The sequence below is a fragment of the Sus scrofa genome, chromosome 1 (genome assembly GCF_000003025.6).
Source record: "Sus scrofa isolate TJ Tabasco breed Duroc chromosome 1, Sscrofa11.1, whole genome shotgun sequence".
In the NCBI taxonomy this organism is placed as follows: domain Eukaryota; kingdom Metazoa; phylum Chordata; class Mammalia; order Artiodactyla; family Suidae; genus Sus; species Sus scrofa.
In genome coordinates, this window is record NC_010443.5 from 104,351,197 (window position 1) to 104,377,157 (window position 25,961).

Sequence of the window (25,961 nt, forward strand, 5' to 3'; positions counted from 1 at the left end):
ATGCATTTACAGTTATTCTAGGAAGGCATTTTGTTATCCCCATTTTCAAGATACGAACATTGAGGCCCAGAAAACAGAACTTCTTCTATAGTTTCATAGTAGAATAGACAGATTCCTGAGGAACCAAATGTTTTCTCCAAAGTCTTCTTCTCCACTGCTTTGCTATTGTTTGTTTACATTTGGTTTAGGTTTTAGGCCCTTTTTTTAACACCCTCCTTTAGCACTTTCTGGGAGGCGATCCATAACTGATAATGTCAGTGCCTCCCAGTACCTTGTCAGAACTGGGTCAAACAATGACCGTTTAAGCAGTCACCTGTTTACCAACATGAACGCAAGCAGCAGATTTGGAACTTCTAAATTTTCTTCACAGAGGCATAAAATCCATTGCTTTTCTATGTCTTCAACCTTGAAGTCTTACCTTTACCATCAGTCTGCAAACCAGGAATGTCAGAGTCAGTCTGAAGTGTGACCCCAAGAAAGCCAGCCTTGGAGTTCCCATTGTGGCTCAGCGGTAAACAAACAAACAAACAAACAAACAAACCCAGCTAGTATCCATGAGGAGGTAGTTTCAATCCCTGGCCTGGCTCAGTGGGTTAAGGATCCAGTGTTGCCAGTGAGCTGTGGTGCAGGTTGCAGAAGTGGCTTGGATCCCACATTGCTGTGGCTGTGGCGTAGACTCAGATTCGACTCCAGCCTGGGAACCTTCACATGCCACAGGTGCAGCTCTAAAGAAAAGGAAAACAAAAACAAAAACAACAACAAAAAAAAACCAAACACAAAAAAACAAAAAATAAAAGGAGAGAGAAGGAGAGCCAGTCTTGGTTGTGGAGGACCGAATCTCAAGTGTTTGAAACAGGGTCTGAACATAGCAGGTACTTCATAAGTATTTGTTCAGTCAATTTGTGCTCCTCTGTATACTGTACTCTGTATACTAACTTACCAATCCTAAGTGACTTTAGGAGGCAAAGATTAGGGTGGTGCATACAGATGAAGGTATTCATATTAACAGATGCTAACTTTTAAGATATGAATTTCCTTCCAACCCCTTTGAATTTCTGGAAGTCTGTCTCTGCTCTCCACTGGCAATCCCTCACTCTCTCTAGTTAATGAGACATACCCCTAGGAGAAGATGCAATGGAAGCCGTTCTCACAATGCCCTGGGCTCTTTGAATAAGAGAAACCAAAGGAAACACGCGAAAATAAAGGGGCTAAAAATGAGCTGGCTGCAAAGTCTTGGAGCCCCACACTGCGGAGAACTGAAGTAGAAGCTGGGCGCCTTTGAGTCACCACCAAGATCAGCCGGAGGTGCGCCCTGCACGTCCGCTTTAGGAGGGAGAGACACGCCTTCTTCTCACACAAACCTTCCAGATCCCGGCGTCTCGGCGGACTCGGGGTGGTGCTACAAGTCCTGCCACTTGCAGTCCTGACGGGCAGGGGCTGGGGGCCGGCTGGCCGGCGTTGGATCGATCCAGCGCCACAGGTTGGAAACACAGGCGCTGTCCCCAGGACTGTTGCCCTGGAAGGGAGATCCCAGGGCGATTGCCGCTGTCGGAGCCCAGGACTTCCAGGGCTCAGGCAAGGGGAAGGCAACCTCTGAAACCTGACACCTCTCGCCCAGGAAACTTCACAGGCTGGTGAGTTGGGGACGCCGGGCTGTTATTGCCGGAATGTGTTCCCACCCACTCCGGGTTTGCTGGGCGGCTCGCCCGCTTGTAGAGGAAGTGAGACGTGGACGGTGAGCCGCAGGCCGGCCGCGAGGGAGCCGGCTTTCGAGCCTGGTTCTGGGTGTGAGCGCCGCAGATCCGCGGCTTCCACTAAGATCCCGGTGCAGAGGCGATGGGGCCGCGGATGTATTGAGAAAACTAGCTGGTTGTCATTGTTTTGGTTCTTGCCTTTCAAACAGCTGGTTAGGATTAAACAAGAACCAGGCAAGGCAATGAGATTTTCCTTCCATCTGTAGCTCAAAAACAACCAAAGTAGCAATTAATAATAATAATAATAATGTGTTTAGAGTTTCTTGTAAGGAGAAGTCATCAGGAGACAAGCCAGACAAGTGATAAGACATTTCTTTGCATGTCCTCAGGTGAAACAGCCGCAGAAAAATCAAACGTAATATATGTCTGCCAATTTTTTTTTTTTTTTTTTTTACCCTACTCCTTCTGAATTCTGACCCAGGTGTTGCAGCTAGAAGGGTGTGTACGTGTGTGTGTGTTCAACTGGTCACAATAAATTAGCTTTGAAGAGGGTTCCACTCAATACAACATTATCTAATTAACTGAAAACTTGTAGCAGGTGAAATACCTAAGCACAAGCTAGAGGCTGTGTTTCCAAGAAAAGGCTGAGTTTGGCTGAAGTCTTCACACTTGTAACATGGTTACTGCTTTTTATTTCATACCTGAAATTAAGGGCATATAAAATTCCAGTTGTATATATGGCACATTATTAAATTTAGCCCAAGTCAATAATAACATGTAGTTTCAGAGTTATTAGCAACAAGATTATTATTTAACATAATAATAGCTATGAATTTTGACTTCTGTTTCAAAGCAAAGTGTGTACTGTTGTTTGTTTTTATTGAAATATTGATTTACAATGTGTTAGTTTTTGACGTACAGCAAAGTGAATCAGTTATACATACATATGCATATTCTTTTTCATATTTTCCATTATGGTTTATTATAGGATACTGAATATAGTTTCCTGTAGTATACAGTAAGACCTTGTTTTTATCTATTTTATATACAGTAGTTTGTATCTGCTAATCCCAAACTTATCCCTTCCCCTCCCCCTTTCCCCTTTGGTAACCATAAGTTTGTTTTCTATGTCTGTGAGTCTGTTTCTGTTTCCTAAATAAGTTCATTTATGTCATATTTTAGATTTTACATATAAATGATATCACATAGTATTTGTCTTTCTCTTTTTGCCTTACTTAGTATGAGAATCTCTAGGCCCATCCATGTTGCTGCAGATGGCATTTATTTCACTCATTTTTATGGCTGACCAGTGCACTATTCTTAATATTTAGTTACATTCACACATATTCAATAATAATATAAATATATATTTGTTTATGCATGGTTAATATTGTTCTAAATTTGAAAAGCTAACAGAAAAGTTAACTTCAGCATTATAGCTTCAAGAATTTAAGTTTATTGAATTTTCAAGCTACTATAAAATCCAATTTGTAGTATGAGGTGAGGCCATACTTGCCTTATGTTGTTTCCCCTAAATACTTATTTTTCACAGTTTCTACCGTAATCCCCTACCCAGAGGGAAACAGTCCTTCTTGAAGGCAAAAGGGGATTCTTAGGGATGACCAAAACAGGGTAATATTGACAGATAGTTTAATATTAATGAGGCTTTACCTAAGAACTGACAATGGCCTCCCATAAAATGTTGCCATCTTTGCTTTCAAAAGGAGAGCAAAACATTGCAAGATGAAACTGGATGAGCCTGTTCTCAAAGATGCCAAGAGAGAATAAAGGGAATCTGTCAAATGTGAGCAAACCACAGCTCTCTCATAGGCCATTTCTGGAACAGGAATATTTTCCGACTCAATGGGGAAGGCAGCCCTAATATAATTGATCTGCTCAGCTCCTTGGCATTCTGGCTTATGCTAAAATTTGTCTACTGGCTTCTGAATTGCTTTTCATGTATTTAACTGTACTTCTGGAAATGTGGAAGTCATCCAAAGTCCCAGGTGGTTCAGAAAAGAAATCTGCTCTTTTCTTGCCCTCACCCTGGGACATTCTTTGTGAGTTTTTTGGTCCTTCAGATGAGTTGAGCATTAAACATGGACCAGCTATTCCCATAAAGCACAGCTTACAATTAATCCGGTTTCTTGAGTTGATTCATCAAGCTAGGTTAACCAAGAGGTCAGCTCTTAAGCAAATAATTGCAACGTTGAGATTCAGGAAAACAATTGCAGTAAGAGACAGGACAAACTACGTGTTTCTCATGAAAAGGCATATGCCACTTTCTAGAGTTGGTGGCTAAAGGAGAATGATTTTTCACTCATTATTGGGTGTAATATGGAGCTGACATTTATTACATACTAGTAGGAAGTAGCAACACCACTAAGCATAATAAAAACCTATTGTCAACCACATAAATGGAGTTGAGAGTGTTACTTAATTTGCTTCACACCCTTTGCAATCATTATTCATATTCCCCTTTAAATATTAACCTTCTCTCATAGGCCCTCCTTAAATGAAGGGAACTTATCTAGATTACCAGTAAAGAGAGTAAAATGCTGTTTAAGGCGTAGCCAAAAAATCTTCAAGATGTCTTTTCTAACTAGACTCTCCTGAATGGAATGAGTAAAAGAATTTGAATTTCTTGTTCATTTATTCAACAAATATTTATTAATAGTGTCCAGCTCTATTGTGGGCTCTTTGTGGACAGAAGAAGACCAAATAGGTAAAAATGACTGACCCCAGAGAGCTTGCCTTTTACTTTAGAGAGTAAACAGAGGTGAGCAGTTTGGATTTAGGATATTTTAGCGATAAGCACTAAGGAAAGAATGTAAAGCAAGGGAAGCAGGCAGAAAGTGGCAGTGGACCAGCCCAGGGAGTGTTGAAATTTTAGATCTGGTGCCCAGGGAAAGGCTCACTGAGAAGATGGCATTTGAATGTTGATCTGAAGGAAGCCGGGGAGTGAACCCGATGGTTAGGAGGAGGAAGTGCTATCCAGACTGCAGGAACAACAGGAGGGAGAGGTTGGCCTGGCATCTTCCAGAACAGCAAAGAAGCCTGTCTGTGCATCTGGGGGTAGGATGGTTTTGGGGGCAGGACAGAGAAAATTCTAGTAAACGAGTTGACTTTTGATTTTTATTCTGAGTGAAAGAAGACGCTATTATTTAGATATTGTCTAGTGAAGAGTTTAGAGAGTAGAAAGCAGGAGCTAGAGAGGGGCAGAAGGTGAGGGTGGAGAGACCACTTGGGAAGTCATTAAAAAGACCAGAGAAGATCTGGGAACACCCATGAAGTCCACTCCACGACTCATTTGTTGTAGACATGGTCTGTACCAGCAAGTTGAACTAAATGACCTTCAAGCTCTCTTCTAAAACTGTGATCCTACAAATACAAGCAAGAATTCAATTTGTTTGGTATTTAATAGGTATTCTAGACCACAACTTAAGAGATGATAGTGAAAGTTTAGTTAACACTATTGTAAAAAGTAACAAAACATCAAAATTAAGTTGTCATCTGTCATCTAAAACGTCTAACATCCAGAAATGTAGGAGCAACCTTTTTTTAGTAGGCAGAATTATATTCAAGGACATTAAGACTCACCCACATAATCTGGAGAAAAATTTCAGAGAAGGCAGATATAGATGTCATAAATTGGGAGGATGGGAGTTCCCGTCATGGCGCAGCAGAAACGAATCCAACTGGGAAACATGAAGTTTCGGGTGCTATCCCTGGCCTCACTCAGTGGGTTAAGGATCAGGAGTTGCTGTGAGCTGTGGTGTAGGTTGCAGACACGGCTGTGATCCTGCATTGCTGTGGCTTCGGTGTAGGCTGGCAGCTGTAGCTCTGATTCAAGCCCTAGCCTGGGAACCTCCATATGCCACTGGTGCAGCCCTAAAAGGACAAAAGACAAAAACAACAAAAAAAAATTGGTAGGATGTAAGTCAGATCTTTCAGAAGTCTGTCATTAATCAAATACTGCTAGTGCCAAGTGGTATATAGCTATGGGTATGGCATTCAGTCTCCTTAAGGCATGATTTTCTCCTGTGTAAGATAAAAGGAATAGATTGATTACTTTAATATTCCTGTTGTCTAGCTTTAGACCTGGGTAGCCTACAACTCTTGATTCATATTTAGTTCCTCACCTTACTTTTTTCCCCTTGTTTCTTTCCTCTCTTCCATTTATGCATCTATTTACTCATCTAGATAAATAGATAGGTATTCATAGATATAGATGTATATATATATGTATAGTATATACACACACAAAGAGAAGAAGAAAAATATATAAATGCTATAAAAGAGGAAAATTTTCATCTTAAGAGGCTTAGATTTTATTTTAGTTTTCCTTCTGTAGCCCATAAATTTATTTTCAATTATAGCAAACTTGGGGTCCACCCAATCTGTTTTCTTGTTGCTTCTCTCCTTCACTTGCTCAGAAAAATGAAACTGTGTATTAAATCTAACCTGAGGGATACACCAGAACAAAAATAATTAGAAAAAGCAAAATTGGTTTGTATGATATTTGTCCAATCTAACTTAGGCAAGGTCCTCAGAGCCTGAAAGGTTCATTAAAAGTGTTAGTTCTCATGGACTATTACTCAAAATGAGTATTTTCATAAACAAAACGTACTGTTGATAAATGTTTCTGGATATGTCAAAACATTTTAAAATATGGAACAAAACTAGATTTTTTTCAGAGGAAATAAAAAACTAGGCATCTCTTGGGAGTTCCCATTGTGGCATAGTGGTTAATGAATCCGACTAGGAAACATGAGGTTGCGGGTTTGACCCCTGGCCTTGCTCAGTGGGTTAAGGATCCGGCGTTGCCATGAGCTATGGTGTGGGTTGCACACTCGGCTTGGATGCTGCGTTGCTGTGGCTATGGCGTAGGCCAGTGGCTACAGCTCCAATTAGACCCCTAGCCTGGGAACCTCCATATGCCGCAGGAGCGGCCCAAGAAATGGCAAAAAGACCAAAAACAAAAACAAAAACAAAAAAACTAGGCATCTCTTAGTGCTTAAAGTAAACGCCTTTTCCAAGATCAAGAGTTTCCTTATATTGACCCAAGGTGCCTCCTTTGGCTGACCTAGGCCTCGGATTTTCTGAAATTTTCTTCCAGGTGCTGGGAAATGCAGGAACAATGCACCTCATTTGCTCATTTCTTAATTTCTTGGGTGAGCTAAAGATGGTAACCACAATTAAATATGTGGAAACTATCATTCCCATTCCTCTGCTCCTATCCCTCTCCAGTTTAACCTTTGATCTTAATCATTCCAAGGTTAGCAATGCCTGTTATTAAACAGCTTCCCAGGGTTTGGAGGTAAAAGCTTCTATTAGAAACAACCCAGGGAGTTCCTGTTGTGGTCCAGCAATAACAAACCCAACTATTATCCATGATGATGCGGGTTTGATCCCTGGCTTTGCTCAGTGGGTTAATCCAGTGTTGCTGTGGCTGTGGCCATGGCTTCAATTAGCTGCAGCTCCAGTTGACCCCTAGCCTGAGAACCTCCCTATGCTGCAGGTGAAGCCCTAAAAAGCAAAAACAAAACAAAACAAAACACGTTAGTGACAATATTCTGGTACTTATAACTGAGAGTTAAAAATGTACTGAAGCAGGTTTAAATTAGTGAGAACTGATAAGGCAGACTTATTCTTTAATCTTCATTTAGAAATGGGATGCTAGGAGTTCCTGCTGTGGCGCAATGGGTTAAGAATCCAACTGTAGTGACTCAGATAGTTACTGAGGTACAGGTTCAATCCTCTGCCCAGTGCAGTGGGTTAAAGGATCCAGCATTGCTGCAGCTGTGGCTCAGATTCCATCCCTGGCCTAGAACTTCAATATCCTGTGGGTGTAGTTATTTAAAAGAAAGAAAGGAAGGGAGGTAGGGAGGGAAAGAAAGAAAAAAAAGGAGGGAAGGAAAGAAGAAAAAGAAGGAAGGAGGGAGGGACGGAAGGGAAGAAGGAAGGAAGAAAGGAAGGAAGGAAAGAAAGAGAAAGAAAGAAAGAAAGAAAGAAAGAAAGAAAGAAAGAAAGAAAAGAAAGAAAGAAAGAAAGGGAGAGAGAGAAGGAAAGAAAGGAGGAAGGAAGGAAAGAGGATGAAGACTGAAGACTGCATAGTAGGAATAAAATGGAATGAACAACTTTGGGTTAGCGTTTTTCTCAGGACTGTGGTAAGCCATCATCAGGTGCTAGTCATTTGAAATTGACATATAAATTCCCCCAATCCCCCTTATTGGATTATAATTTTTCACTTAGCTACTGGAAAGATGAAGGAAACAAAATTAAAAAGTATAACTCATTAGTAATGCTCCTAGATACCTTCTTAATTGAGGTGCCCTCTCCCCACCCATGAGTTGACATCCTTGGTGAGAAATCATTCCATTTGAGATTACAGAGTGTGTACTTAAATAAAGGCGAGAGAAAGATGAAAAATGGAAAGTAAAGACCCTTGTCCTACATGTGTTTTGTCCTATAATGGGGAAAACTCCACCAATTGCAGGCTTGCTCTACTCTGCAGACTTGGAGGAAGCCTGGCTTGCATCTGTTTCCGGTGCAAGCTGGGGAAGGTCTTTGAATTCTGTGGTGTGGTTTTCTCTGTAACACAACTGAGTCATTATGTAGATAAATTTCCTTTGAATTATAACGTTCTTCTTTCTGGTTCCCAACAGCTTTGCTAATCAAGTGTGGTTTTTGTGGTTCTGACTCCTTATGGCTTTTCACTCTTTCAAAGTACATTGACTTTTAAAGTCAAGTCATGTGTGAGGCCCAGGGAACCAGAAACTCATTTCCTCTCCTTTAGTTCCTGGAAGGTATTGGATTAAAGCCTGAAGTATAGTTTGATTAGTCTAGACTAGTAATGATGATTCTTAAAATCAAAACAGTAAATATGCAGATACCTATGGGGATAGCCTTGGCAACTTGAGGACAGAAAACTAATTCAAAAGAGAAAAGGAAAAATTCAAGTTTGTAAATGTTAACTATATATTTAAAGAAAGATGTTCTGTTTCATCATAATGTTTTATAACCAGTTTATTTGTCTTATTTCCCAGGAATCATATTTTTTTTAAAGTGTGTTAGAGATGGAAATAGGAAGGTTAAAGAAATAGCTCAAAACTGCTTTTTAATTAGTCTTCTCTACCATTAACATGTTGTTGTCTAAGGTCACTTGATCCAAAACATGAAAATTAAAAAATGCAAGAATTATTGACATCTTTTGGAGAGCACACATTGGACCTTTATAATACAAACTTTAGAGAAAATGTCGAGTTAGTTATGTTAAAGTTGACAACATTATTTATTACAACAAAAAGTTCTGCTCACTATGTTAAAACTAATAATAGCAACTTAATTTTTGGTATTATTTATATATATTTTTTTTATTAGAAAAATTCCTCACATTCCTTTTCTATGTCAGAAGCATATTTGATACTTTGGTTTTAAGGATGGATAAGACATAGTTCCTGCTCTTGAAGAACTTAGAATTTGGTAAAGTAGATACATAAGCAGATAATCTTAGTGTGCCCTGGTAAAGTTTATGTTAGTAGTTTGAATGCAGTACTGTGGCAATAAAGAAGAAGATAAATTTAAAGGGATTAAAACTGTAGAGAGATCAGTTAGAAGTGGGAAAGACAAATGGTCTGAAATTAGCTCAGTGATTATAAGGTTGAAGAAAAGTCAGATTAGAGAAATAATGAATGGCATTGACCAGATATTGGGAGAAAAGCGAAATTTTTATAGTTTCAACTGCTCGTTTTAAGGAGGCATTAGATGCCCCCTAAATTGAAATTAGGTATGGAAAAGGTGAAGCATGTTGAGGGATGGAAAATATATGACTTTCAGGATTTGTGCAGGAAAAATGGCTTCTGGAATCTAACCCTTCTAGGATAGGTCAGGTCAGTAAAGAGATTTGGAAGTGCTAGCATTCAAGTGATCACTAAAATCCACAAGACATAAGGCCATCTCTTCAGGAGACCCTGGAAAGAGGGAGAAGGAGTAGCCATAAAATAGGAGTAATGATTTGCTTCCTTTTCTGTTAAGCACTGATCAGCTTTGACTAATAACAGCATTTAAGTTCTGGAAGGACTTAGGGGAAATGTGAAATTATATCTAATTATATTATCATTGTTATTAACTTGGAAGGACATATTAAAGATGCCTGTAGGTCTTGGTTAATGAATATGGCATCATTTATCCCTTTCTGTGGGGCAGCTACTTTAGACACTTCCCTTCCATAGAATTCTGTTCGCCCATATTCTCTCCCAGCCCCCTTTGTGAAAGGTGACAAGTCATAGCTGTGTTAGAAATGTGTTCTGGTATAGTAGGATGGAAAACCTAACAGATTACTGAAGTGATTGAATCTATTGATTTGTGGCTCATTAATATCATGCTTTAATAACTGATGCCCAAATGGTACTAATTTAAGAACAAATTAACTGCCATTCTCTTTATTTTATTCAACAGCTTTGTTCTAACGCTGCTATGTCTGAATTTATGACACTATTAACCTCAAAATCTGCTTACTAATGCACAACAAAATGTATCTCAATGTTCTAAAAGAATTAAAGAACAATTATCTGATAAAGATTACCTTTGAAATTTCCAACGATATGTAAAATATTGTTAAGCAGTTGACTTGTAAGTATATATCCAGTGATTGACCAAATTTAAGGAAAGTTATTCTCCCTCTCTCTTACCTCCTCTTTCCACCCCATCTCCATCCCCATGTTAATACTCTTTCCAGTTCATAATCTGAAAAAAGTTTGGGAAATAATGTATTGCATTTATGGGCATTCTTGTGCAACCATCTGACTGCCTGTCACTCTCCATCACAAGTACATCTGATGATTTAAAAATCAGCATGAGAACATTCTGCATAACTCCTTGTCCAATTGAGACGTCCTCCCTGTTCCTTCTGGTTTCAGGTGTTTAAAATCTTTGTTGTGGATGCCTCATTTCAGACATCTAGTTCTGAACAAATGCATTTTTCCATAAAAGCTCTTTGCAATATGCCAATAGCCCAGTTATTTGTGTTCTCATTATTATAGATGGAGAAGGAAGAATTCTAAACAACACTTTAATGACTCATCTAAGAGTTAGATGCATAATCCATGGCTGCAAATATCCCAGTCAAGATTTCTAATTAAAACCATGTTGACTTTGGTCCCTTTTGTTCTCCAGCATTTGGTTACTTACATTATTTACTAAGCTATTATCCAACTGCGAATCTTCTAGATTATCCCTTTCTGTAAATTCATCAATATTTCACATTCTCTTGGGAAATAGCAGTGTGTTTTTTTCTTGTCTAAGGTAAACTAACATTATGAACACAAATCTCTTGTTTTTGGCACTCATATCTGTGTAGGAGTATAATAATAAATGTGAAGAAGAGATAAATATCATTACTGCAAAAAACCATTTCTATAATTTATGATGAGCATTTGTGGATCACTATAAATTATGACTTGGTTTGACATGGTTGTTGAGGGTGAAAGTTTGCATTGATGTTTTTTGTTGTCATTTTATTTTGTTTTGTTTGCTTTTTCAGGCTGCACCTGTGGCATGTGGGAGTTTCTGGGCTAGAGGTTGAATTGGAGCTGCAGCTGCCTGCCTACACCACAGCCACAGCAACGCCAGATCTGAGCCACGTCTGCGACCTACACCACAGCTCACAGCAATGCCAACTCCTTAATCCCCTAAGTGAGGTCAGGGATCAAACCTGCATCCTCATGGATACTAGTTGGGTTTGTAACCCGCTGAACCACAATGGGAACTCCTGCACTGATGTTTAACCTTTGATTAAAGACTGACAAAAGCATTGCCTTTTCAGCTTTGAAATATCGTGACTAGAAAAATGCATTCATTGAATGCCCCAATTCTCAAGTCTAGGCCATTGTGGAAGAAAATCAAATGTTTTCTAATTCCTATTTTAATGGGTACAGTTTTACAAATTCTTCTTTCTCTTACAACTGCTTCCTATTTGGAATAATTTTGTGCATATAACTTGTTGAGATTTCAGGACACACATAGAGGCCAAATGCTAAGATTTGAAAGAGAGGAAAGAAGGTTAAGCAAACGATTTTCCCATTCTAACCATAATCTTTATAAATCAAGTTTCTTTTAACGTGATTGCCAAAATTGGCCCCAGGCACAATTTAAAGGCAAAATTTATCTGAGTGACCCAAGTAGCAGTGAGGTCTTCTCCAAAGCAGAGTCCCAAGGAAAGTGGTATGTATAAGCAGAAATCAAAGTTTTTAACCTATTTAGAGCCCTTCTCTTGGCCTGATGTATTATCTAGCATCCCCAGATACTGAGAGCACATATAAAATCCAGTACTAAGAAAAGTCTAAGGAGTAGACTAGATCTTATATCTTGAGTAATATATTTTTGTTGCAGCAAATATCACTAATTCTGATTATTTAAAAAATATTGCTGTTTAACTGGATCTGAAATGAACTGCTATTAGAATTAAAGAGAGTAAATATTTGTATATCCATTCCAGGGCTGAGTTTCCAGAACTGCATTTATACTATAGCAATGTTATCTATAAGCAAATCCATAACATTCCTAATAATAGTTGGTTTTATCATGCAGTTTTATTAAGGAAGAAGAAAAAGATGCTTTTCTGCAGACTTTTTGTAGACATGAAAGATCTTCAGCTTCTCCTATGTAATTGGAAATAATGAAGCTTTTATAAGGCCAAATATTCCCCCTGGCCCCTAAACTCCTGTCTGGGCAAATAATTCTATTACATGTCTATTTTATCATGGAGAAAACATTGTCTCCTTAAATCTTTTTTTCATTGACATTTATTGAAGGTGGAGCAAAGAACTTTCTTTTTAGTACAATTCATGAATAAAGTTGATCTCTCAGAATTTTATCTCAGTGCCCACTTTTATCTTTTTTGATAATTTCTACAGTATTTAGTAGCAGTTTCCTCCTCCCAAGCTGGAAAACCAATGACTTATTGACCAATCCTTCGTATGAATTTATTTCTGCTAGAGTAGCTAGGACCAAAAACAACTAGTGAATCACTCTTCCCAGTGGGCACATTTGCTTTACAACATGTAGCAAAAATCCAAAGGCATGCCTAACATTTAAGGTTCCAGGCTTAAGAATAGAGTTGCAAGGCAACAGTTTGGGGCAAAGGGAACTTCATCATTAAAAGCTAATGTAGCCTATGGGGATGGTGACTTCCTAGCCAAGAATTTCTGGAGCAGCCACCATTTAAAATCTTCCATTACCAGGGAAGACTGGTTAGATGGATAGTCAAATCCCTAGTTCTGAAATTATGGTCCCCTTGTAAAAACAATGTTCTTTCTGTAGAGTCTTTCAAGACCATCCTCAGAAAGGAAATTGGCTCTTTCATAGAATTTGAAACTTAATCACCAAAACTGTCCTAACATTTAACTGTGTATCCTTGGCAGTAAGTTCTTGGTTTCCTGTCTCATGGGTGAACATTACAAGTATATGTAAATAAACTCAGTTGATAAACCAGCAGATACTAGTTTAATTACAGATTAAAGTAATAGTAACTGCCTGAGTATTTTTCCATTAGGAGTGGTGGCATTTTTCTTAGCCATCCTCAAACCAACAGTTAATATAAGAAGTGGGCTCAGGAAAAAAAAAAAAAAAGTAATTTGTCGAAACAGGTCCAGGTCCACAATTGCAAACTAAATAACTAACCTTATAGATAGCAAAAGATCTCTTGGTTGTTTGCCCTGGTAATTTTAGAGGAATCCTTAACACCACCACTCCCCTCTGAGTTGTTAACTTTAGAAACAAATACTTATATACTCTTCAATTCAATTTCCAGCCTGCCAGCCTAGGAAAACAGCCTTATTACATAGAATACAATGGTTCAAAATTGAGGATCTTGACGATTTACAGGAATCACAAAGAGAGAACAGTTTGATCTTCCTTAGAGACAGAAATGTGCCTTATCGGTCATAGTAAGTAAAATGGAGTCCGGCCTTTGCCACATAAAAATACTTGGAAGAATTATCAAGTAGCAAGGTAGGTCAAATGTCCAATGGTAGAAGACTGCTACGGAAGAATTAGTCCTAAAGGAAAATAACTAGTTCATCATGGGAAAATTTAGTTCTGATTTTCTATCTGTACCTGGCTTATTTCTAAACAATAATTAATTTTAAGCCAGTGAAATTAGAAAACACGTGAAAGAGGTTGATCTACTTGTTTGTAAGAAGTGATATGTAAGCAGTTTCTTATTTATTCCACTATAAGAAAAACCCAGACCAGATATCTAAATTTTTAGAAATATTTTATGGGTTTTTCTTTGCAGAACTACTAGAACGAATAAACAAATGGACTGAAATAATTTCCAGGTTTTTTTCTTTTTTTTTTTTTCCCAAGGCCTTGAGGTTTTGGAACTGTTTTTCGGAAAGAGAGTTCTCTAAAGCTTTATGTGGGAAAGGAAATTTGTATGGATATTTCAAATAATTTTTAAGCGTAACACAGTTTATTAGGACATTAGAAAATCCATCAAAGCTTAGATGATAACATCAAGAAAGACAAAGAAAATATCCATTGAGAACATATCAATAGGATAGATGGAAATCCTGTTTCCTGTGGATCAAAGCAGAATTCAAAATATTGACCTCAATATATGTTAAATCACCCATCGACATTAGGTTTTATCTGTCTCTACTTTTAAGAAGCAAGAAGGTTATTTTAAAATATTCTGCACTTCCTGCCATGGCACAGTGGGTTAAGGATCTGGCATTGCCTCTGCCATAGCACAGTTTCAATCCCTGGCCCTGCGCAGTGGGGGTTGAGGGGCCAGCATTGCTGTAGGTGTGGTATGGGTCACAGCTGTGGCTCAGATTTGACCCTGGCCTAGGATCTTCCATATGCTGCAGGTGTGACTGAAAAAGAGAAAAAAAAAAAAAAATCTTAGTTTGGAAGATGCTTCTGACAGGAATGATTGCACTTGTGGTTTTAGAAATAACATCAGGGTTATATTTGTACTCATTTTTCCACTTTCCTCTTAGGATTTCCAAAGGACATGGTAATATTAAACATATTAAACAACTGGCATGTCACCTGCTGACCAATAAGAATAACAGGAACATTTAAACCACACTGGTCTGTGGTATCGGCTGAGCCAGGGGACCAATGTCAAACTATTATCAAATAAAGCAGAGCAAACTGGCTAAGTTGGAAATGGACACATTCAAACTTTTAGCTCAGTCTACTTGATTCTAATGCTTTAAATATCATATGGTAACAAGATGATTATTTCCATTCTTTTGAAATATAAAGGGTGAATGATGAAGTCTTCTTTGAAAGATTTCTTCAAATTCTATAAAGTATGGCCAAACTGGAGCTATACCAATTTCTCCCTTTTTAGGTGATCAATATTAAAATAATTTTTTTAAAACCGTGAATATTAGAGCAACTATCCCTCGTTGGCTGGAATCTGTATGACAATTGCTCATCCAAATAGATTTAGGACCACAGTCCAAATGAAGGACAGGAAGTCTAAGTGCCCCAGAAGTAGAAAAGCCCTTCCATTACCCTGAGATGGCTTCAGTGAGCAGAGGAGGAGTATCACAGCGATCAGGGTGGGGTCTGAAATAACGAGGGCGTGACTTCAAGAACCAAGCCAAGTTCATAAAGAAAGCATATTGTATAATTATAGTTTACCTATATATCAACATCCTCTATAGAGAATAGCTTTGTGCGAAAAGATACTGAATGAGCCCTCAACTGTGACAAATAGTCATGAGGTCAGATACCTACAGACCCTGAGGTATTAATAACCACAATAAATTTTGCTCAATGAAAGAGCCAAGAGGGTTAATTAGTGTTGATGATGAGCCAAGTACAGGCACAAAACCAGACTTTTTTACTTCATGAACTGATAAGTTTTAATTCAGAGCTACTTCTTACATCATTGATCTCTGGAGGACTTAACTACGTGCAACATCCTCATTGAATGGAGTGATCTACTTCACTACTAGTCCTACAAAATTCCCAAGGCTCTTTCTCAATCTACCTCTCTGTCAGTTTTTATCTAGTGTGTGTTGGTACTTTGGTGTCATTGTGAAAATGGAGGTTTAGAGGTGGGGAGTAGCTGTTCTAGGTTTAAGTCTGTTTTTCACCATCAACACTGGAAAGAAGAGTCTCCCATCTGAATCTGGTATTATAACTTTTACTATAATTTGGCCCAAATTAACTAAGTATGTATTAGGTTGCTTTTCCTTCAGACATATTAGCATGGCAGTGCTTGAGTTGTATAGCCTGATATTATGTTTCTAAGTTTAGGGGAGGAATCTGTTGGGGAAGAAAAACATTTTCCCTGAATTTCTGTAGATAGGCCATCATGGACATAGGAAAGGGGTCACTGCAATAGGAAAAAGTGAAATTGTGAAATAGGTTGATGAAAACGCCTTTATAGCCTCACCTTGTTTCTCCTGTCCTTTTCCCAGGGACCTGAGCCCCTGTGGGATCCCTAGTTGCTACCCTTCTTTACCTTCCTCATGTTTCCACGAGGGTGTCAAAAAGCACCTGTTCCTGGTTCCATTCCCCCAAGGGATCTCCTTTCTACTCAGTCATATGAAAGTCTAATTTGTCGCTAATGTACTAATTGGCCAAAATATAATATTAACTTTGGCTAAAATTCATTTGTGACTTCAAATCAATACTCAAGGTGCTTTGGCAGGCATTCCCAGACATGTATGAAGTGGGAAAAATTGTGTGCAAGTTTCCAGCTGAGGTCAAACAAGTTGACCCTCTCCCTTCTCGTTTCAGCTCTCATACAGTAAACAAGTGTCCTCTTTACTGTTTATTTAGTGCCACAGTTTTCGCATTTTTGTGCTTTTAGGTGGTAGATTTTCTATTTAAAATGGCTCCCTCGTGTGCTGTCTCATGTTTTCTAAGCTCATGAAGGCTGTGATGGGTCTTATGGAGAGTGTTAGATAAACATTTGGACATAAGTTACAGCCCTATTAGCTGTGAGTTCAGTGTTAATAAATCAACAGTCCGTATTAAATAAGATGTCTTTAAACAGAAATGCACAAAGAACAAGGTTATGTATTGATCATTTGGGGAAAATAGTGTGACTAGAGGCTCATGGGAACCTCGCCCTCCCTAGAAGTAATTATTCAGTATTTGCTAATTCAGTGTTGGCAGTGACTTTAGAGAATAAACCTACCCTGAATAACAAGAATTGACTGTGTTTACTTCCTCCCATTAAAGATTTGCAATAGTTTAAGATTAGAGATAAAAATGTAGTCAAGTACTAAAGCAAGAATAAAAAACAAACAAAAGCTGAATCATGGAGTTCAGAATTGAGAGAGGTAAAGTAGTTTAAACAAGAGAAGCTGGATGCTTATTACATTTAAGCAAAAAACTGAACCCCGATCTTCCAGGCAAAAAAGATAAGGAGGAGTTACCTGGTGGCCTAGCACATTAAGGATCCAGCACTGTGATTGCTGGGGCATGGGTCACTGCTACGGTGTGGGTTCCATCTCTGACCCAGGAATTTCCACATGCCACAGGTGTGGCCAAAAAATAAAAATAAAAAAATAATAATGAGTACCATTGCTTTTCTTCTCAGATTAATTATATCAATTTACTGGGAGAGACTTCTTTTTTTTTCTATTTTTACATTCTTAGAGTAACTTTATGGCACAAAGCATAGAATACATAATGTTTCTAATGGTAGTTTTGTAAATGATGCAGAAAAGGACCTCGTGTGGTTGCTTTTATATGACAATAAAGCCCAAGGCACAAATACTGTTTCGTTGTTCTAGGAAGGATTTCTCTAGGGATCTGAAGTTCTGTATATTGCTGGGACACTGACATGAAATGCAGTACTAGCACATGTATTATGCTGGCATTTGTAGTCTAAAGAAATTCAGATGAAAAGACTGTAATGGTGGAGTTACCCAGTTCTCTGGTAAATTGGAGGAAGTGCTACATTTGAGCAGGTTGCTGCTTTAGTGCCTCTAAAATTACTATAGAAAGAGGACATCTGCATTTGCCTATGGATTAGTGAGTTAACATGGAGAGGCCAGAAGAAAGAGGAAGGCTATGGACAACTCCAATTAAGAGCATGATGTTAATTAGAAGTATCATGTTGATTATGAGAATAGTTACTGCCCCCCCAGCTTTGACTCTTTTAAATAGTCATGTTCATTTTGAGTTATTAATAATCCTACTCTTGAGCTAAGAGTTTTCTTTTCTTTTTTCTTTTCTTTCTTTCTTTTTTTTGTTTTTCCCTAGCCTTCCCCCTAAAGACAGTGTAGCAGGGGAGGATTTCATGTAGGAAGTAGGCAGAACCACTCAGTTACAGAGTAGAGAATATTTTGGAGCAGTGTCTAGTTGGGAGGTAGGCCAGTGGACAGCTATCACAGGAACCAGCATGAGGTGATGGTGAGAATGGAGGGAAGAGGATGGGGGGATGGGAATGGGGTTTGAGGTGGGGGTTGTTTTGTTTTGTTTTGTTTTTAGGGCCAAAGCTGCAGCATATGGAAGTTCCAAATTGGAGCTGCAGCTGCTGGCCTATACCACAGCCACAGCAATGCCAGATGCCAGCTACAACTGTGATGTACACCGCAGCTCACCTCAAGGCCGGATCCTTAACCCTTAACCCATCTCGTGGATACTACTTGGGTTCATAACCTGCTGAGCCACAATGGTAATTGCCAGGATGGGTTCTAGTAGTACCAAGAAAGCAAAATTCCCTGGATGTGTTGATGGGTCAAGTTGGGGATGAGGAAGGCAGAAGAGTCACAAACACCTGGTGTCTAACTTGGGCAAGAGCTGGTGGTCCCTTCACTGATAGCAATTACTGCAGGAAGAGCCACAGAAGGTTTGTGGAAACAGCAGGGTCCTGCTGAAGAGCTTGGGTGGAGCTCATAGCAGGCATCACCCCAGCAAGAACAGACCAGGAAAGATCGGGTTGGAGGTGTGGAGCGGCACATTGGGGGGAAGTGTTGAATCAAAGTGTCAGCCTGGACTTGGCTTACCAATTTGTGTGATTTCTACTAATTATATCAGAAAACATAATTCCAACTGCTAATGGCCATCAGAGCCATTATGGTCAAAAACATTCAGACAAATGATTAGGTTTCCAAATTGAAGGACAAACAGAAAAATCAATTCACAAACTTGTTAATTGTTCTTTATAAGTGGAAATACTGAAGTGAACTAGATTTTATCCATGAGATACATAAAATAAACACAGTGTTAAATGCATAATACCAGGTATGTTTTTTAAAATGACTCTCTGATTAATTATGCTCTCTTGCATCTTTGTTCTGTCATAAGGAGATGACCACATTCCTCAGGAGGGATACAAGTAAATAAAACCTCATAGGTTGTGGTAACAGCCATGTCAAAGGGCAGAAAGAAGACACAGGTATCAAGAAAGTTTCTTTAATGAGAAACCTCACACCTATCAGAATGGCCATCATTAATAAGTCTACAAATAACAAATGCTGAAGAGGGTGTGGAGAAAAAGGAACCCTCTCCTGCACTGTTGGTGAAAATGTGAATTGGTAAAACCACTACATAAAACAGTGTGGAGGTTCCTCAGAACACCAAATATTCCATTTCTGGGCATATAGCCATCATATATAGATAATATAATACAATTCAAAAAGATACATGCACCCCTATGTTCATAGCAGCACCATTCACAATAGCCAAGACATGGAAACAACCTAATGTCCATTGACAGATGAATGGATTAAGAAGATGTGGTACATATAGATAACGAAATACTACTCCGCCATAAGAAAGAATGAAACAATGCCATCTGCAGCAACATGGATGCAACTAGAGATTTTCATACCAAGTGAAGTAAGTCAGAGAAAGACAAATACCACATGGTATCACTTATACATGGAATGTAAAATATGGCACAAGTGAACCTATCTACAGAGCAGAAAACCAGTGCTAAGAATTTTCTGATGGGAGTTCCTGTCATGGCTCAGTAGAAACGAATCTGACTAGCATTCATGAGGATGCAGATTTGATCCTTGGCCTCACTCAGTGGGTTAAGGATTCATCAGCCTTGCCATGAGCTGTGGTGTAGGTTGCAGACACGGCTCAGATCCAGAATTGCTGTGGCTGTGGCATAGGCCGGCACCTGTAGCTCCGATTTTACCCCTAGCCTGGGAACTTCCATATGCCACAGGTGCAGCCTTCAAATATTAAAAAAAAAAAAAAAAAATTCTGATAAGATTTGGAAGAGAGTATAAATTATGGGCTCAAATACCGATTTAAAAAATCTTAAGAAAAAAAATTTAAGCAAATTCCTATAAACTCATTTAAACCTCCCCACATATATTTTGTATATTTCATGATTTACTTATTGATGCCCAAATCTTGAGTTTAATTTGTCCTGATTTTGTCCTGATTTGAATATTAACCTTATTCCTGTCTGAATTTATAAAAATAAGTATGTACGGCTATTTCATAGCCCTATATTAGAATTTTTGTACAGAGATTTTTATATTGAGTCTTGGGCCTTCATATTATTAAAATATTAAATGGGGAAAAATTCATGGAACTTATTCATGAATAATTATACATATATTTCTTCAGACTCTGTATAAGGAGACATTTAAGTAGGGATAGGCTGTTGACCTACAGAGGAAAAAAAAGAAGAATGTCAGAAAACTGAGGGAAAACATTTTTTAACCGTCATGATTTTATGAGTTATAAATATTGTTTCGCTATTTTTAAAGTTAAGAAGCATGAACAAAAAAACGACTTAATTAGATGTAACAAAAACAAATTGAGATGCAGTTTGATTTATTGAAAATAACATCAGTTTTATGCAGATTAATTACTGATAATGCCTTGCCAGAATGTGATGCATTCTGGATAATATCTACTAAATTAAATATGTGTGGATATTTAAAACGTAAATAAATTTCATGGTATGGGGTAGGATGGTACAGAGTAGGGAGATGGAGGGGTACCAGTTTCCAGGAAGTTAAAAGTAATATAAAATTCTCAATTACTCATAGCTTTTTATACACAATCTTTGATGGTGTAGATCTAGCAATTTAAATAGATCCTTTAATTTTGTTTTTTCAAAGAAAATGCTCACTTTAAGGAACAAAGAAGCAAATAAATAGAATATTCAGATGATGGCAAAACACTGCTCTACAAAGATGGCGACCAACACTGACAAATGGAGCCTTTGCCTGGCCAAAGCACCCCGGAGGCATAAATATTAAGTCTTCATTCCTGAGTTGGTTTTTTAAAAGCCTTGCTTCAGAATTCTAAGACTGGCTGCTCAGAAGAGTTGATATGCAATGGGAGAAAGTACAAGTTTGAACATGGGAAAGTCAAGGCTTGCCCTAACCTCAGTGTGCCCTGCTCTGGTTGCACTTGGGCTGGAGAAGGCAATAACCTTTCCTCGCCACACTCCCATCCCAGTATCTGATAAAAATCCTGATGACTAAGGAGTCTTTGGCTTCCCTCTCCATGGAATGATAGCTTTTGGCCAACTGTTTTTAAAAACTAATTTATTTTATTTTATTTTTTGGCCAACTGTATTTAAAAACTTCATTTATTTTGTTTTATTTTTTTATTTTTGGGGCCACACCTGTGCCATATGGAAGTTCCCAGGCTAGGGGTCAAATCAGAGCTGCAGCTGCCAGCCTACGCCACAGCCACAACAATGCTGGATTCTTAACCCACTGAGCAAGGCCAGGGATCAAACATCTTCATGGATACTAGTCAGGCTTTGTTACCCACTGAGCCACAATGGGAACAACCTAAAACTATTTATTTTTTAAAGGCTAAATATTAGCTTTCAGTAGTCATATCCAACAAATAAACCCCTTCATCCTACTCACCACTCCTAGCAATATAAGGAGGGCAGATCAAGAGAAAGGTACAGAATGTCTAGACCAAAACAGATTTTGGAGAACATTTTTGAAAACCACTCACATTAGAAAATGAAACAGCCCTCTAGCTGGAGTTCCTGTTGTGGCTCAGTGGAAATGAATCTGACTAGCATCCATGAGGACACAGGTTCAATCCCTGGCCTTGCTCGGTGGATTAGGGATCCAGCTTTGCCATGAGCTGTGGTATAGGTCGCAGACATGGCTTGGATCCCATGTTGCTGGGGCTGTGGTGTAGGCCGGCAGCTATAGCTCCGATTGGACCCCTAGTCTGGGAACCTCCAGATGCCATGGGTGTGGCCCTAAAGAAAAAAAAAAAAAAAAAAAGAAAATGAAACAACCCTCTAACATATTCCTGTCTCTGATAAGCTATGAAAATAGTACTAGTTTGATAAGTTAAGTGACATTCTGCTTCTCCCTGGCAAATATTTGCTTATACTTTTTAAACACTAAATTAGCTAAAGGTAGGCTCAAGTTGGAAACTTAATTTAACTAGTTAAATCCATTGTGATTTGGCAAAATATCCTCTCCACACATGGGCCATGCTTTGTCTGAAGACCCACAGCTCCGAAGGACAATTAGCAAACTCCTAGATTTTCTCATTTTGTACCCAGTCCAAAACCAACTGAATCTGGGTCAGCCGTGTACAAAAATAGCTTCCCTTCTGAAAAAGAATTTAACAGAGTTTGTCTAAAATGCAGACTCCCAGTTTTATTCTAAATATGATTACATTTGTATAAATGTCATTTATAAACAACTGTCTTGGAACACAAACTCTGCATAAAGTGAAATTTACCTGCATATTTACATAAAAACAGAAAATGCTTTCCGGTGTGTCATGTTTCATAGCTCAGTAACTGATGTCTGCGTATGAAAGTGTTCATTCATTGCTCTCCCTTTCTGCTTCAATTTTCATGCCCAGATACAAATGCCCTGACTTGAGGAATTCATGTTCTTGAAGACAGTACAGTGCTGTGCTCTGTTTAAGAGCAATGCGCTGTGGGTTCTGACAGACCTGGATTCAAACCCCAGGCCTGCGAATCATTAAATGTGTGGTTCTGTGCAAGTTCACTAACGTTTCTGTGTTGCAGCATTTTCATTTGTAAATCCCCCAAAGATTATTGTGAGAGTTAAATTTACTGATGTATGTAAAGCGCTTAGCATAATAACAACTCAACCAGAGGCTGCTAGTATGAATTTCCATTATAATCTGGTAACTCAACAAGTGGTTATTAATATTCTACTTAACATCTAACTGCTAGAGTATAATAGAATCAAAAAATATTTAGGCAAATTTCTATCAATTTCATTTGCTAAGTATATCATGTGCATGTGTTTTGTCTCCCTAATATTGATTCACTCCTATTAGAAACTATTTTTAAACTTTATAATTTTATTTATTTTAAAACTATGTAATCCATTCATATGGTTCAAAAGTCCAAAGGCACAAAAAATAAAAAGTGAAACGTATCCTTCCCTTCCTTGCCTTCTGGCTGGTTCCCCTCCCCAGAAGCAAATCTTCCAAATCTATTTTATGCATGTTTTATTAGACAATTAGATTCACATATTCTCTTTTCTCTCTTTTTTGCACAAAATTAGCATAATATTTAGCACTATCAAATGACATCCACTTAAATGTGCAGTATTTGGGACATACTTAAACTAAAAAAATTAAATGGTGGTGTCATCTGAAATTCAAGTTTAACAAAGTGTCCTGAATTTTATTTGCTAACTCTGGCAAATAAAATTCTAAATCACTATTCACATTGCTTGGCATCTTGTTTGACTGCTTTTTGTTTTTGACTTTTTCATGTTAGAATCACCTGGGATGGTCTTAAAACACCTGACACCCAAACCACACACTCCAGACCAAGTTCATTAGAATCACCAAGAGTTGTACTTGGGCAACGACATTTTTCTTTCAGTGATTGTCTTTAAGTGAGGAATAATTTACACCCACAAAAATATACCCATTTTAAGTGTACAGTTCCATGAGTGTTGACAAATGCACACACTTGTTTTTACTGCAAAATATATTTTGGCAGTCAACCAAAAATGATTTCTTAAAGTTTGAAATGCTTTGGAGCAAGCATTGTATTTTATGCAGCTTTTCTTCTTAGGACTTAAGCACTCCATGTGTGTTTCATATAAATGCAGGTTGACTAGTCACAAAGCGCTTTACTGCAGTCATTATTTAAGTTTAATGTATAAAATAGATATGTTATCAATGAGAGTTTGCAACACTAATTACAAAGAGATGCAGCAATTGCAAAGAAATAGTTGCCAGCACTGCTTCATACCAAGGGATCAGTTCCATCAATTAGTGGTCTCCCTATGGCTAAGAGGTGATAGAGTTGCTTTACGTATACTGTATGACACCCATCCCCCACCTATGCAGGAGGGATCTGAGACCCAGATTGTATAAATTGCTTGAGCCATGTAGCTAGTAATTCGGGGATCTGAAGTTTGAACTGTGTCTGACTCCAAAGTCTCACTAAGGTCACATCCCAACCTGGCCTAATTTTGAATTCCACCTTTCTTTTTCTTTTTTTCTTTTCTTTTTACTGCCACACCAGAGACATATGGAAATTCCCAGGCTAGGGATCGGATCAGAGCTGCAGCTGCCAGCCTACACCACAGCCACAGCAACTCGGGATCTGAGCTGCATCTGTAACCTATGCTGCAGCTCATGGCAATATCAGAGGGAGGCCAAGGATTGAATCTGCATCCTCATGGATACTCCATCAGATCCTACCTTTCTTAACACCATTCAAAAACTCCTATTTTTATTTTGGAAAAATATCCAGAACAGCAAGCAGTTTCTTCTGTTTCTCCATAGACGACTATCTCAGCTAAAATACCTTCTTGAAAGAACCAGCTGAGAGAAAACAAAAAGGTAAAATTCCTTCAGGCTCAAGTTTCTTTCATGGCTATTAAATCCTTTTCAAGGTAGTTCTGGAGTTTGTGTTTTTTGGTTCACCTGCCTTATATCACCTGAGCGTGACGGGCTTCTAAAAAAAGAGTTGAACAAACATAATGACAAGTTGTGATTTAGAGGGAAAGGAAGCAGTGTCTTTTGCTAATGAACCTTATCTTTCTGCTCAAGTTGGTGTATATCATGTCTCGATGTGTGACTAAATGAAGGAACTGAATTAAAATAGTAGAGGTGGCTATCTCATCCTGCACGTGGCAAATTTTTTTTTTTTTGTCTTCCTTTCTGGATATGCTTTGTGAAATGCATAATGCTACAGAGACAGAACAAAAACGATTCTAGTTTCTGCAGCAGAGAACACAATATCTGTTTCAAGGTCATTTCCTGATAATGATATCTTCCAGTAAACTTGAGACATAGATTGAAGGAGGAGAGCATAAACTGAATTCTGTTCCCGGCTTAGCTGCTTTTGTCTGTCTCCATATTGACAGCACTCATGAAAGTCTCTTGCATGGAGCTGATGTTTAGTCAATGTTTGTTGAACTATCTTGACATTCTCTTTTAAAACTGAGGATGTAATATGTTCTGGGTAGTTTGGCAATGTGGGGACATCTGTGGGCTGAATCTGAAAGCACAGATATTGTGAAATCAGAGACTATAAAGCTCAGTGGGATCTTAAATTCTTTTCATTTTGACAACTTTAGTTCACCTAAAAGCATCTTTAGAAGATCAGCTAAACCTGAAATCTTAACATTCAGCAGAAAGTAGATGACAAAGAACTCTCTAAGGCCCACTGAACTTCAGAGGGAGCTTAATGCTTGGCAGTCTATGGCAAGGGTAGTTTTCTTTAAAAAAAAAAAAAAAAAAAAAAAAAAGCCATCCATGAAACCACAATTTGAATTATTCCAGTAGTTTGGAATTGGGTCTCAGCCCAGAATCCAAAGCATAATGCTGTGACAGCATCAAAGGAATTGCAAGTATAATTTTCTCTACAGAAGAAAAAAATGGAAACCGGGTCATCCTCTTAATTTTTATTAATTCTCTTAGTGTTTTGTTAATTTTATGAACTGGCCTGAAGTTTCTTGACTCTTTCAGAAGTATCACCATGCATGTGTTACCACCACAGCAACATCTCCTCATGTGTATTACTGTTAGTGCACGTTTTGGTTAAAAGATGAGCCTTTAGAAGCTCAGAATGATACACAGCTTTTGTTGGGAGTTTACAAAATTTCCTTTTGTCCAGTCCATGCCCTTCATTATCTCACATTTAACATCTTCACCTCACTTCAGCCTTTTTCTCCAGACCACTTTCATTTGAATTTTTTGGTAGCCTTTGCTAGGTTCTTTTGCTTCTGGTATCTAGTAATTCGAGTCTGTCTTTATAAATTCGAGCTGTGAACAATTTGCTATCTCCCTTTGACTTCTCACCATTTCACAGCACCTTGTTTC

General features: G+C 38.3%; 1 protein-coding gene across 2 annotated transcripts in view; it reads left to right on the forward strand.

Moving 5' to 3' along the window:
* Positions 1–25,961, forward strand: part of RAB27B (RAB27B, member RAS oncogene family) — a 177,222-nt gene that overhangs the window by 109,697 nt on the left and 41,564 nt on the right. The window contains exon 1 of one of the 2 annotated variants that reach the window (XM_001925811.5): positions 775–1,634. The exons of the other annotated variant lie outside the window; for it this stretch is intronic. The gene's annotated coding sequence lies outside the window, so the exon portion shown is untranslated. Of the gene's footprint in view, positions 1–774; positions 1,635–25,961 lie in introns of those variants that run through there. 2 annotated transcript variants of the gene reach the window in all.